The sequence below is a fragment of the Cyprinodon variegatus genome, unplaced genomic scaffold, assembly GCF_000732505.1.
Source record: "Cyprinodon variegatus isolate N-32 unplaced genomic scaffold, C_variegatus-1.0 Scaffold43, whole genome shotgun sequence".
Classification (NCBI taxonomy): Eukaryota; Metazoa; Chordata; class Actinopteri; order Cyprinodontiformes; family Cyprinodontidae; genus Cyprinodon; species Cyprinodon variegatus.
Window position 1 is genome coordinate 1 of NW_015150496.1, and position 10,202 is coordinate 10,202.

The following is a 10,202-nucleotide window of genomic DNA, read 5'->3' on the forward strand; positions in this document are numbered from 1 at the left end:
TGTGCCGACTGAGTGAAATCCATCGATCTCCGTTTATTTAACTAGGATGAACAGTTGAATACTTTTTTCCCACCACAGCAACCTAATTAAGAAGTCCAGCGGAAGACAATTATGAACAATATAGCATCCTCTTCAGAAAGTTTATAAACATTACGAGGCTTCTGCAGATCCGAATCAAGACAGACTAGTACAGAAGATCCTTCCTGTCTACAGCTATCAACACCAACAAAACCTGCTTTAAAAAACACAAACATATGAGTTGGTGCAACATTTAATTTCCCTTTAGGAGTTTTTTTGTTTATTTTTATTTTTTAATTGAATTCCCAGGTGGATTGACAGCCATTTTTCTTCTTTAAACACACAGGATCTAGAGGAGTAAACTGACAAATCTCTACTCCACAACCATTCAAAAATAAAGTTATTAAGTCTTTCTTTTAACCATCAATATTTAGAGAATTAATTTCATTTCTTTTTCTCTTTGTTACCTGAATATTAAACTCTTTTTTTCTTTTTTTCCCCCCAGTTTGCTCGCAGTATTCCCGCGGTGTCTTCGCCATCTTCGGCCTGTACGACAAGCGCTCAGTCCACACGTTGACGTCCTTCTGCAGCGCCCTTCACATTTCCCTCATTACGCCAAGTTTCCCCACTGAGGGCGAGAGCCAGTTCACCCTGCAGCTCCGGCCGTCCATCCGGGGGGCGCTACTTTCCCTACTCGACCACTACGACTGGAATAAGTTTGTCTTCCTGTACGACACAGACCGAGGTGAGTAACGGTCATCTTTCAGCTAATCGGTATGTCTCTGATGACAATCAGCTGTTGGTGTCCATTAGTGGGCTCTGTTTTCTGGTGCAATATCAACACAGAACATATGTCAGAAAATTTGCTGATTTTTGAAAACAGCTCTTTAGTTGGGAATTACAACTAAAACCTTTTTGGTTTCCTCATTACCGTTTCAATAAGGCAGTGTTCAAACTCAGATTTTCATCAGAGGTGGAAAGAGTACAAAAAAATTGTAATTGAGTAAAAGTATCTTTACTTTGCCTAAATTGTACTCAGAGTAAAGTAAAATTACCCATCTCAAAATGTACTCAAGTAAAAGTACAAAATTACTTCATATAAAACTTAATTTGAGTAAAAGTTACTTAGTTACTTTGAGTTATTTAATGAAAAAAAGGATGAGTCATGAATGGAATTGAGCACAAGGTGTTTTAATCGATTTCAAGGCGTATTTCAGTGGACATCCACACTTGCAAAAGATCAGCTGGGCTAAAGAACATACTTCCTCACAGCACAAGGACAGTCACAACCTGTACCATAAAGTGCAAGCAATTTTCAATCCTACTGTCCAACAGACAACAGGATGATAACTAACTTACCGCCACATTTTTACGTAAATTGGATGTTGATGTTTTAAAAGCCGAAAGCTCCGTTTTGCTGGGCAGGCACATGTTACACTGCATTATCACATTGTTCCCTTTTGTGCATTTAAAAAAAAATAATCCGTCCAAATATGGCCAAAGGTTTTTCTGGCTTTCGTCTCCAGAATATGTTTCCTCTTCAGGCCTTTCCTCATCCATACTCCCTAAGTTGTGATTAGCAACTGCCATCTTCCAAAGCGCAGCACTGGATTATGAGACAATACAAAGGGTAAATGCAAGGCAGGGCCACATTAAATTTTTTCACCATCAGTATTTTTTTTTTTTTTACTCAGTAACGTGAGGGGGTTTTAAATGTAGCAAAGTAAAACTATTTAGGTTAAAATTTACTCGAGTAAAAGTAAAAATTACATAATTCAAAAACTACTCAGAAAATTACAACTTACTCATAAAAAGTACTCAATTACAGTAACTTGGGTAAATGTAATTTATTACTTACCACCCCTGATTTTCATCAACTTCATCATATTCATTTTATACTTGAAATATATCTTTTCAATATAAATTGAAATCTCACATCAAAAGCACCTGCTATTTACCAGCTTTTAGGATGTTTCAATTCTTGTTTATTAAATACTGTACTAATAAAAGTATGACACCATATTACCTAAATGTTAGATACATTTTCTATAGAAAGTAAAATTTCAAACTGTGGTCTCTGATGTACCATTTTTAGCGTAAAAATCATAACTATAATTATTATCTATCACTATTGTAAAGTAATAAAGAGAATAATTCTATCCAAACCAGCCTTGCCTTGAAAAGAGAAATAAAAAGAGGGATTCATTTCTCCTTTTCCAGAAGACAATAAGGAGAAAGTAATTCCTCCTTAAACCCACTAACCTGTTGTTCTTTCTTGGTAGCAGCATCTAGCTAACGTTCATGACATTTATGAGGAATCCTTTTAAACCCATACTGCATTCTAGAGTTGATTTTAAATCAAGCACCTCGGAGGGTTTTCTTTCTGAAACAACTTTTTTAAGCTCAGTTCACAGTATCACTGTCAGAGATTGTTGGGACTTTGACTTTAGTTATTTATTGATTTATTTATGAAGCCATTCAGAGGTGCTTTGTGTTATGTTCAAAATTGTAGGTTCATAATAAATAAACTGAGTCTGCACAGAATAGGGATATTTGGCTCCTGCAGGAGGAGAGAGCCACGTTCAGCCACATCTTGCTCTCTGATGGATCTCCTCAGCAGAAGCCTTTTTATTAGCAGATCATAACACATGGGGTGGGTTACAGAACAGTGTTCTTCTGACAAGGCAATTGATCAGGCCATAGGACAAAATGCTCTTTCTGATTGAATCACAGAATAGAGCGGATTATCCTTGCACAAACATCAGCAGTTTTCTACCAAAGTTGCATGACAGTTTGCAGTAAACAAAGTTAAGCATCTCATTTCTTTAATGTTCTGTATGCACATGCATTAATTTTATAATCATCATTGAATAAACCTGACACTTTGGGTCTTTATTTTGCGATCTGGAGGTTAGAAACAGATGGTCAGGCATTTTCTTTGAGGATTCTCTGCTAAAGCCTCTGTCACACCTTGACAATTTAGACCAGCATATGCCTGACGTACGGAAAAACTGGCACAAAAAAAAAAAAAAAAAATGGCAGAAACTTTGACATACATTGGATAAGTTATGGGTCAGTTTTGTATAAGTTTTGAGCACGCTGAAACAGCTGGCATACGTCAACATACGGCAAATACGTTGAGCATGCCAGTGTATGCTCATACATGGGCCATAAATTACAGGTAATGTATCTGATCGTTGACATACGTTAATTGTAAGTTACTCATAATATATATATCTGACATGTCCTCGATGACCGCTGGACTTACAGCTAGTCTATAATGGTGTATTGGCAGCATTTTGGTATAAAAGAGGGTTGACGGGATTAAAGTTCTCCTCCAGACTTCATCCCCATCATAGGGTGAGCGTGAAGATGAGTGTGATGGATCCTCCCTCCGTTCACGCCCACTACCAAAAAACTTCCTTGCAGACATGACCCTGAATCTGCTGCAACTGCACACCTTCTTTCTGTCTTTTTCTTTTTATTGATTTATTTATTAAACAGCAATTAGGTTAATACCACGATCAAAGAAGTCTTTTATGCAGGCCAGGTGCCTCCGGGCGCATTGCTGCCCCCCTCTAGACACATTACACATTACTAGGCATTACACTGTTGTGTGTTATGCATAAGTTAGGCTGTCGTTGGACATAAGTTCTGGACATGTTGTGAATACGCGATGTATACGGCCAAAATTTTAAAAATAAATAGAAAGTTCAGCATATGCCAGCGTTTTAGGAGATTCTGGGACGTCAGGCATATGCTGGCTAAAACGTCAAGGTGTCACAGGGGCTAAAAGAGCAGAATTCACGCTTCCATTAACTCTAGCAAGTCCTCCATATCCTGCAGCAGCAAAGCAGCCCAAACCATCACACTACCTCCACCGGAATCATTGTGTGAATTATTTTCTGGTTCTGAAAAGGTTATGTTTTACACCAAATGGAAGTAGATGCATATTTTACTTTTCTGTCTCACTAGTCTACGGAAAATTTTCACAATTATCTTAGGGATAATTGAGATATGGCTTTATTTTGCAAATGAGAGACATATCTTTGTGTTCTTTTGGATCAACTGTGAGTTTGCCCTTGAAAGTGACCATTTTTGTCTGGTGTCTCTTATGACTCTTGTTGAATGACTGTAGGTGCTCTTCTAGGATGAGGTGCTTAGTAATTGGGTTGAACAGTCACTTCTAGTAAAGTTTTCCAGTCATAGGTTCTCTCCATTTGAGGATAATGGTTCTCATTGCCTGGTCTAGACTCCAAACAAGAAATTCACTCAAACTGAAAAATTTTTTTGTCAGACTGAGATAACATTTGGTCCCGATCTAAAAAAAAAAAGAAAATACTGTTTTGATAGATCTGTTTTTGAGGAGTAGAAATTCCTCAGTTGAGAGTTAGATCAGTTAGAAGTCACATCTTTTATCTTTTGCAAAAGTCCAGCTCTTTGAAAAACTCGTTAGCTCAGCATAGATAACCTAAAACCAATATGATGAAGAAATCAGAACTTCATTTAAGCTTCCCCCTTTATATTCATTGCTTTGAAAATTTCCTCCCACTCTTACTCAGAATATCACTCCTTCAAATCAAAGAATAAAAAGCCAAAAAAACTGCTTTTTGATTAAATGCTTTTGACTTTGGAAAAATGACTCAGCCAGTTTCCTGTGCAGAAGCCTCAGAAATTAGGCTTTAACCTTTTTCCAGATTGATAAATGATAACTTTTCGGTATTTTTTTTCTCTTTAACAAATGTATTCAGTATGAAATCCATCAGTGCAAAAAGTCCCTGGAAATGTTTCCTGTTGGGAGAACAGTAAAAAATTTTTTTAAAACTAACTCATTTGTGATAAAAGGCTCCATGTCAGGAAGTTATTTCTGAGGTTATATTTCCTGTTCTGCTTCATTTCTCTGTTTCCTTTCTAAGTTATGATTTTAATGTTTAATATCAAAGTGAAACCTTTAGAAAGTGTTTTACTTCGTTCCCTACACAAGAATGACTTCTCGCATTCCTGTGAGCAGAGTCAGCCGGTTTGTACGTATTCACTGCACCATGTCACATTTCCATTACGAGACAGAAAGGATACGGGCTGCTGCCTGGATCACATCTCCACATCTCGCTCTCATACATTTTCCAGAAGGCAGGCAGAGTTTTGCTCTCTCCTTCTCTGTGCCTCCTTAAATGTTTGAGCAGATTGGCTGAACGAGGCTGCAGCATGAGAACCGAATCTCCTCAGAAAAACTCATTCCCCGCCTCTCCATCTCTTATCTGGGGTCACACATGCTTGACCGGGTAAAAAGCCTTCTCTCCTCTCAACAAAGGGGATGTGTATCTGATCGAGTGTTCTCCAGAAACAACATGGGATCCTGTTTGAAACTGCGCCACCTTGCAGATGAGCCAAGGACGCAACGTGACTTTAATGCCGATGATTTCACATGTGACACTTAAGGGTAATTGTGCAAAAACAGGAGGAGCACTCATTTCCTTGTATCCTAAGAAAAGGGCAAAAAACTTGGAGCAGATTAGTTAGAGGAAAACAAGCTTGATTAACCTCATGTAGACTAACGACAATCCAGAAAAAGAGTTGGTTTCATGGTAGATGACTGGCAAATGCCTGAAAATCATAAACCCTCCCTGTTTGCTATCTGTAAATTGAGAACTGTAACATTTCATTAATCATTTTAAGTCCTGCTCTGATTAATTTAATTGTTTTCAGTATCTAGCTTGCTTTATCAAGAGTTTTTGTATTACATACAGCTCATAGTATCATCTTTCTTTTAGTTCTTAGTGCTACCTTTTTGCCAACTGTAGAATTGATCTATATTTACCTATACAATAACTTCCCATTGTGTCATTTATGATTTCCTTAAATGCAGCTCAATAAAAATATAAAACCCACAAGCTCATATGACAAAAGTCTGCACACAAAACATGATGACAAAATAATAAAACATTTAATAAGACTTGTTTAAATGTAAGTAAGCATATAGTTTTGGTTACATTTATAAACTTTCCCAGTGACGAAAAGTTGCTGTTGGTAGACACCACCTGACTTTAGCCACTAGCAATCGACTAAGTTGCTTGGAGAATTATCTTCATGTTTTGATTACAGCAGACCTATTAATGAACCAGAGAATGGGGTATTTATGGTATTTAATGTAACAGCATTCAGCTTTTGTACGGATGGAGATATCTTGCTCTAAAGTTCTATATTTGGCTGTTGAAGGTTTTGTTGTTTTTGTAGCCTTCAGCTTTCAGAGCTCTGTCCGTGGTGCTGAACTGCCAGTGCACCTCACTTCCATTTTCTGATGGATTGTTGAGGTTGGATACATTCACTCTGTGAGAATCAGAGGTGAAACTTGTCCTTCTGCTTCAGAACCTGCAGAGCTTTCTAAAGCAGATTTCTGGTTACATCTTCCAGTGGACATTCTTCAGAAAACAGATTCAATCAAAGCTCCTTTTTATGTTTGTCTTGTATGCCGTGTTTTGTGCAGCTGCTGCTTTAACCCAAGCTTTTATGGTGTCATGAACCCAAAAATGAAGATTATTTCTCTCTAATTTAGGTTTGATGATTGTTTTTTGAAGCAAAGCAGGGATTTTTTTTTAATCTTCCTTGTTGTACTGACAAATTAAACCGAATCCTGAAAACATTGGCCAGCTTGCATCACCTTAAACTCTATTTTCTCTTTTGTAGTATACATATCTCATAGAGATCCACCGTTTTAACAAGCGGTGCATAGCTTGTGCTCAAATCTGTATTTGTTTTATGCCCTCTAGTGGAACGTCTAACTACCTCAGCTGCATTTATTCAAAAGTTTAAGATGCTTATGTGCATCTCCTAAGAAGCAAAGCTTTCATGGAGGAAGGTGAACTGAACTTACTATGGAAATCTCAAAACCACAAAAAGTATGAAAGTAATATCAATGTTTCCATATATGACCAAAGGCATTACATAGACATTGAAAGTAAATAAAAGTTTAGATTATCCTTTGAGAAGCAGTTTGACAGAAAAAGAGACAGAATGACAGCTTGGTCACTGAACTCTGTGACAACTTCACTGGCTAATGATGCTAAGGCATCATTGAAGATGCCCATAAACAAAACCACTATTTTGTATTTTTCATGGCTCTGGACTTAGCTGCTCTCGTTTAAGATATCTGAACAAGTAAAAGCCAAATTGTTTTCTCATTGGAATAATAGAGATTTACGTTTCTAAAACATTTGATGAAATTGTAAAAATGTAACAAAAAACAACTTAATTCTCTTGGTTAAACAAACGTAGAACGTAGTACAATATGTAAATAATCTGATATTGCTATGTTTTACCATAACATGCAAGAAAGCCAGACATTATGTTCACTCACAATGGAAAACTTTGCAACATGATCTTTCAGTTTTGAGTTGATAACAAATGGATAATTGATTACTATGCAAAAAAGTCCAAAAGTCCAAAATAGATCTACCATTAGACACCAGATATCCCTTATAACCTGCCTGACTACAATTTTACTTAAACTGTAAGAAAAACTAAAGATATCTAAGATGACTCCTGAGTTACCAGGAATTCTCCCCCATCATTTTGTTTTCACTTCTTTTTTCAAGTAGTTACAAACTAATTTAACTACTTGAATTTAAAGTTTGGTGTCTCTGAAAATCAGTACATGAAATCAGAGCCAAAATTATTTTTTTTTTCTGCTTAAGTGTCATATTAAGTCTAACACAATGATAGGGAAAAGTTCACTGTTCTCCTGCAGGCAGCCATTGGCTGCAAAGTTTGTTGCTACAGTAGATGCCTCTTTTGAATACTGCATCTGTAGCGACTATCAACCACCTTTTTGTCGCTTGTGGGTGCGGGGAATCTGGAATTTAACACGCTTAAAGGAGGAGATGGAAACCAGGATATAAGGTATTGGCGTTCCCATTTATTGAAGTATGTTTGTATATGAACAAACTTTCCAAACAATCCGAGTGGCGGTCTTTACAACAAGTGAGATGGACAGGTAACTATGGAGAATGTGAAAATAACAGAATTTAACCGGAGGACGCAAGCTATTGTGTTCCAAAGAAAGCGGTAAAAACCGTATGACCTCCCGTCACCTAAAACCCTTTCTGCCCTCTCACGTCTTACCTATAAAGCCTTCCCCTCCACACCGCCACCAGTGGTAGAGCAGAATATAGGTCACCACCACCCAAAACAAATAACCCAGAAACAAACCATACCTAAACACCAACAACTATAAATGGCTCCTACAGCATCCAAGCATATTAAAGGAAGGTTCAGTGGAGGGAAAAAGTGTACAAAACTGTTATTTCCTTGAGAGAATTGTAACTTTCATTCAAGATTCCAAGCTTGAATTACAACTGAAGTCAAAACTTCATACTGTAGCAATGAAAAAAAAATATGTTTAAAAAGATTTTTTTTTTTTTTATTGTTCAGGAAACCTGTAAAATTCGATGTAACTATGTTTCAGGTTTGGTAAAAATGCAGAAAATAGATTACTCATTAAAAGAATATGCTACAAATTTTGTGGAAATTACAACAGTGTGATATAAAATAAAAAGAAATGTGGATAAAAAAAAACAAGGCTTTACAACTTTCACAGCCAGCTGCACATTTCTTATCTGTCATTTTCTTTCCTTCAGTTTTGTTCAGTCTTGATTTAGAAAATCTGTTTTGCTGCGTGCAGCAGAACGACTGATTATTTTCTCCACTTCTAATCACAACATTTTCTTTCTTCACTGAGCTGGAAAAGTGCTGAGTGTTGAGCTCCTGAATGCTCCCTCATCCTGTTTTTATTCCTTTGCATGTTCCCTTCTGTACATACTGTCCAACCTGTGCGGCATGACATTAGGAGGAGGCAGACGGAAAACTGTTTCCCTCATCCTTTCGTTTTTTTGTCTAGAAGAGCTGAGTGCTGCTTTCATTTACACGTCACTGATGCTTCGCTGAGGAATCACACGCTTCTGGATGCGCATGCGAGTGCTTTTCAGAGGGCTTCTGGGTGAAGGCTGCAATGCTTTGGGCCTGGGGGATTTTTTTTCCACACACACAGCACCAGGCATTCATCCAGTGCTGAGCATAATAGAAGCAGAATCAGCCCACGCACCGCTGAGCTCCGTCAATGAGTGGCCGCCTGATTCCCTGCACTGAAAAAGCAGAGACACTAGAGGAGTGTGTTTACTGAGCCACTGCTCTACCCAGGTCTGCCATGAACACATACGCTCACTGACGCTGGCAGAAATTACAGGGAGCTTTACAAAAACAGAAGGAGATTTTAAAAAAAAACTGAATGAGGAAATAAAAAGGGGATGGCTTAAAAAAAAGATTGTTTGTAGAACTTTATGAGTAAATGAAGAGGACAATAAGGAAACAAGAAATATGTTATTATCCCTTTAAAGCCAAGTGTATAATATTTGATACAGGAGTTTTTGAGACTTCTGTATCATCAGTGTGATGTTTTTGTTCTTAAAACACTAATTTAAACATTTCGATACACAAATATTATACATTATTGCCTAATGTATAAAATTTTATGCACTTAAATGATAAAATGTTACTTATACAACATTTTTCAAAGTAGTTCAGTGACATTTAAATTTTGAAAAATTCAAATGTTCTTTAAATTGTTTCATGGTTCGGGCTTTAAAGGGTTAAAATTGATTATTATTTCTTTTTTTTTTTTTTTTTTTTTTTTTTTAAATAAAAAAAAATAAATAAATAAATAAATAAAAAAAATAATAATAAAAAAAAATAAAAAAAAATTGATTATTATTTCAAAAAAACTTTCAAATATATATATATATATATATATATACTCATCAAAATTAACCAGATACAGTAGCAGCCATTCAAAATTTCCCCATTTTCCTTGATGGGCCCTTGGATGGTCTCCTAAGATTCCATTTTTATACATCAGTATTTGTACCAAAATCTTTGTTCTGTCATAATTTGTGGACATTAAGATCTAAAGAGAAGTTTCATCTCCTGGTCAGACCCTGTAATTCAGTTAAGCGGTTGAGTCAGAGTCAAAATATATGCATGCCCAGGAGAAGGATGGGGTAACTCCAGTGGCTGGAAGTTGGAGTTTTTTTTGCAGGGAGTTGCAGGGAAATGGTAGCCTCGTGAGACCATCCTGATCTCGCGAGCTTTCAAGATTTCACTCGCTAATCAGTCTGGAGACTCTCCGTTGAAGA

The 10,202-nt window shown here is 36.8% G+C and overlaps 1 protein-coding gene across 1 annotated transcript in view; it reads left to right on the forward strand.

Annotated features, from left to right (window-relative positions):
• Positions 1 to 529: 529 nt before the first annotated feature.
• Positions 530 to 10,202, forward strand: part of LOC107081866 (glutamate receptor 4) — a 119,732-nt gene continuing 110,059 nt past the window's right edge. The window contains exon 1 of the mRNA XM_015370205.1: positions 530 to 763. The gene's annotated coding sequence lies outside the window, so the exon portion shown is untranslated. The remainder of the gene's footprint in view (positions 764 to 10,202) is intronic.